The sequence below is a fragment of the Puntigrus tetrazona genome, chromosome 10, assembly GCF_018831695.1.
Source record: "Puntigrus tetrazona isolate hp1 chromosome 10, ASM1883169v1, whole genome shotgun sequence".
Classification (NCBI taxonomy): domain Eukaryota; kingdom Metazoa; phylum Chordata; class Actinopteri; order Cypriniformes; family Cyprinidae; genus Puntigrus; species Puntigrus tetrazona.
The window spans coordinates 14,446,828-14,451,649 of record NC_056708.1 but is presented as its reverse complement, the minus strand read 5'-3'; the positions used below and the strand labels follow the sequence as shown (position 1 = coordinate 14,451,649).

Genomic DNA, 4,822 nt, shown 5'->3' with positions numbered 1-4,822 from the left:
TGATACACTACACTGTTCAGGATGCTCTTCTCAAGTTAGTAGAGAGGAGGAAAAGTTGATCTTGAGTTACAAACTCAAATTTCAGCCCAATGTAAGTCAATGTTTTAACAGCTTCAGTTCACAATGTTATTAGTTACCCTTGTAAAACTTAACCATGTTATCAACACAAATATAATCACTGGTTACTAAAGTTAAACCATGATAATCATAAGTTAACCATGACTTTGCTACACTTACCATATTTTAACCACAGTATTTGTAATAAAACTTCTATAGAAAGCGGTAATGAAACAAATGGCAATAGTGATGACACTGATTTAGAGCCAGGGTATTTGTTCTGCTAAACAAAAAGCACCAAAATGGTCTACTGTAGGAGGTCTCCCTATGCCTTGGAGAGGGAGGACAGGAACTATATATCTACATGCAGTCTTATACACAAAAGATTGATTGCACTGTTTGCATTAGAAGTATTTTTGTTGTATGCCACACACCCTTGTTTTCCTACTCCTGTCTGGAGAAGCGGTTTCTGCTCTTCTAGAAGTCAGGCTTGGAATTTGCACTTAAATCTGTTGTTCTGTTTGCACTTTTAGCTGGAAGGCAAACAGTGTGTCATGGCTTGTCAGCCATAGTCAATATTAACAGTTTTTAAAAGGTCCATTTGACTGAAACCTTTTTAGGTTGTAACCAAACTCTGCAAGGCTGCGGCTCTCAGGACTGATGTCTGCTTTACCTGATATAGCCTAGAAATAACAGTTCAACATCTATATTAATAACTATATTAATCTAATTAAGTGACAAAACTTCAGAAAGGGGTCCACATTAAACATACCTTTACTCTGCTAACTCTCATGCCTGAGTGCTTGAAGGTTGCCAATGAGACAGTTTTGTCCTCTGGCTTATCTCTGAAGAAACAAGTAAAACCCTGTCTTTACCTGATCGCCTCCTCCTGGGCTACATTACTGAGCCAAGTGACAAGTGAGATGCTTGCTTTTCAAGATTTTATTGGTTCAACAGCAAGTATTAAGCTTTTCTGTTAATGACTAGTCACGTTGAGGTTTCATTTTAGTGACTGAGCTACTGTTTCGGCAGTGATATTATAAAGGGCATTTACTGAATGGAGCCATCAACACAATCGACCCACAGCACTCCCAGGTCAAAGCTCACATGCTTGTGGCCATTGGGACAGACAGCCATTGATTGCCAGTCTGTACCAGCTGGGTTGGAGCGAGTGACACCAATTCTGCAACAGACAATGATGGTTTCTTCAAATGCATAGTTTGAGTTACATCACAAAACCCCATTCATGACAGGTTAATTGGTTTTACTAATACTTGTATTGGAACTATTCAGCTCACCTTTGATACAAGTTCCCTTGATAGTTGACACCAAAGACGCTGCCATCAGTTGCTACTTCGACCATGGAGAGAAGTCCAGGAATATTCATAAATTCTCCAGACCCAGAACAGACATTATTAGACACATTCTGCACAAGACAAGAGACAATCCAGTCACATCACGAAACATTTGCTGCTATGCTTCAGTATCTTTATTTTTATTTCCCATTTGTAATTTAAAAGAGTCTGGTGTACTTGTACTCGCTCATATTTAACAGCATGTCATTTAAACTCTCAATGCCATTACCCTTAGGATGTAGATTTGGTCATTGCCATTCACTCCCAACAGCTGTCATGCCCACAGCTATAATGCTTCAGCTTTTCAGAAGTTGAAACCAAGAGTATTGCTGGATGGCCATTTGTTGTTAGCATCCATATTTAAACAGAATATGTCATCATTCATGCTGACACCTGCAATGATCTGATCACCTCCAGCATCCACCTGTTTGAGAAGCCCTAGCACCACAAGCAACAAGCTAGATGAACAATTAATTCTTACAGGAAAAGACAAAAAGGATGCTTTTGGGACTATTATAATAATATTTTGAGATTTTAACATGCAGGTCAAGGATGTTTAAACATTTTGTCATGCTCTAACTTCACCTGAAACTGAGCAGAAGGAACCGCTCTGATACTTGAAGATGTTGTTTGCTACATTCCTCCCAACTGACCAGCAGGACCGACACTGAAGTGCTTTAAAGACCCGCTGATCTTTGCCAGAAGACATTATCAAGCAGAAGAACAAACCGCCCGTTCTGATTGTTCCACGCCAACCACTGGACCCAACCCAGTGTCTGTCTGCTTCAGGTTACCGCTCATCAAGTACAGTCTAAAGCTGAAAACACGGACAGAGGAATCTGTAATTGCAAACAGTGACTCTTAAGTGGGTTATTACTTTTTATACAGAATAAAAACTAATAAAGGGATTTCCTTTTTACCCAGATTGTGAAAAAACTGGCAGCTGAAAAGTGTAAGAAGCTCTGATAAACCTTCATTGTGCCACAAAAACAGCTTGTTGTTTAAACCTATCCAGAGTCAGAAACAATTTAAGTGAACTCAGTACAAATAAGGCTAAAACATGCCCAGTAATTAAAAAGAAGACAACCTTGACTCGTCAGATCAGAATCCAGCAGTAAGAGTAGATTCGTCTCTTTAGTGAGTTACAGCAAAATCTCCAGTGTTTAACTACACTCTGAGTTCTATAGCACAGAAACACACAAACTTAAGGAGATAATTAAGTGATTAATTAGGTGTTAATTGACCGTTAATGAACTACAGATCCTCTGTTACATGTCAGCAAAAAAAATGATTAAGGTAATTTGGTGATGCATTAGCTCATTTAACATTAAATAATTAAAAAATTAAATATTTATTGCTGGATTTCTGTTCATGAATCGCCTTTTATGTCAAATGTCAAGACTTATAACAAAGGAAAGCTAAATAGCCATAAAAATAAAACTGCATTAAACAGTTTTGTGCCAATTTAAACTTACATAACCCACTGCACACATGTGTGCCTGGGGGCCCATGCTGGCTTTATGCAGACATAGTGGGCTAGGGCCAGTCCACGCCAAACCTTAACTGGTGCAGTGCAAACTTGCCCAAGCTTCTGGCTCACCACAGGGTCTCAACACTGAATCTGACAAAACAGGATACAGAGCATGGAACAAGCTTCAAATGGATTTAAATTTAAATTTTGGATTAAAAATTTTATTTGAATCCCCGATTAAATTCTAATTATCTAACAAAGATTTATTTTTTTAATAAATAAGAATAAAAATTTTCACAATCGTCTGTGGTCATATTTATCGAGAGGGTACCAATATGTTTGACCATGACTGTATTTCAGGGGCAAATCCAAATGAACTACAGTGATTACATAGCCTTCGTTTAAAACCTATTTTACCCAATTTGGTTACACAACATGCTTTTTTTCAATATGAAGACTCCAAAATAGTTTTTTGATTAATTAGCATATGATATCATCCTTTGTATAGCAATCTTTCTAAAACCACTTTAATAGGAACATAAAAGACTATATTTTTGTCAATGTAATTAATCAAGCCGTAACCATTCCTTCTGCTATGTTATATAAATTTGATGTTTGTGCAACTGATCTCTAGTTATGATATGTGATATGGAATGATCTTTTCCATTTTTTTCTTACTCTATTTTACCAGAAGGGTATTTTGTTTCACCTCAATAACTATTATGTATCTGACAGCATAATGATCTCTACTTTTGCGGTTTGATCAAGCTCCTCCAATTTGCATTGTCTAGCTAAACTTTGAGATACTGTAGGTAAATTTACTGTTGACCTCACAAAACTATTTTCTTTGCTTTCATTGAAGTATGCTAGATCCTTGCCATTTTAGTATTCTTTCCACAGCCTTCCCATTGTAAATATTCAGTTTATGCATAATTATGAAACAACATTTACAAACATAAAAACATACATTTTTACTGTTGTACACTTTCTATGTATTTTAAAGTTTAAAATGTTCAAATTGCTACATTATTTAATTAATAATTAAGATATTCAGTATCCAGTCGCTTGAAGCTGCAAAATTTTAATTTTGTAATGAGTGCGTCCAGTCCGGACGTGGGCTTTACTGTCCAGTGAACAATTTTTTGGTTCCCAGAACTTTGTGGGAACATTAGTTTTTGATAGGTTGAGGAACGTTCTCACAATGTTACAAAACATTCTCAGTAGCTTCCCAAAACATTCCTCTAACCTTCCTCTAAACTTTCCTAGCTAACCAAAAGGAACGTTCCTACACAAAGGTTCCCAGAACGTTCTCTTAACCTCTTTACTCCGATCCCGCTGCTGTAGGTCAACATGATCTCAAGCATTTCCGCAAAAGCGTTGTTTTGTAAAACATGAAATTTACTTACGTTTTTCACAGGCACTAAAACATAACTTTAAGCATCTAAAGCGTACAAATCGCATTTTCAGCATTTAAACACTGATGTGTTGACTACTCCTAAAATGGATCTCCTAAATCCAAGTTCTTATTCTGCGATCTTCATCTCTATCCTGAGCAGCGAGACTAGTGACCGTAAACACCCAACAAACACAGAACATTCTCTCTAACGTTTCCCATGTGGTCATTTTTTGTGAACCGACTAAGAACATTCTAGAAGCGTTCCCTGTAGGTTCTTTTTAAAATAACCTAAAGAGAACGTTCGCTTTTGGTTATTTTCAAGTTTAATTTTATAACCTAGAGAGACCTTGCCAGAACTAGGATTCATGTGGTGGACTGTCATGATTTTGGCTAACGGAGGACACTACAGGACATGAATGTTGCTCATCAGAAAGGATTTTTAAGTGGGTATAAGCAAAGCCGGGTATCAGTGAGCTGCCGCAGATATTATTTTCACATATCATTTTCTTCTGTTTGTAGTGTGGGACCAGAGATCAATTATTA

The 4,822-nt window shown here is 37.1% G+C and overlaps 1 pseudogene; it reads right to left on the bottom strand.

Annotated features, from left to right (window-relative positions):
* Positions 1 to 1,107: 1,107 nt before the first annotated feature.
* LOC122352446 lies at positions 1,108 to 4,247 on the bottom strand (annotated as a pseudogene).
* Positions 4,248 to 4,822: the final 575 nt, after the last annotated feature.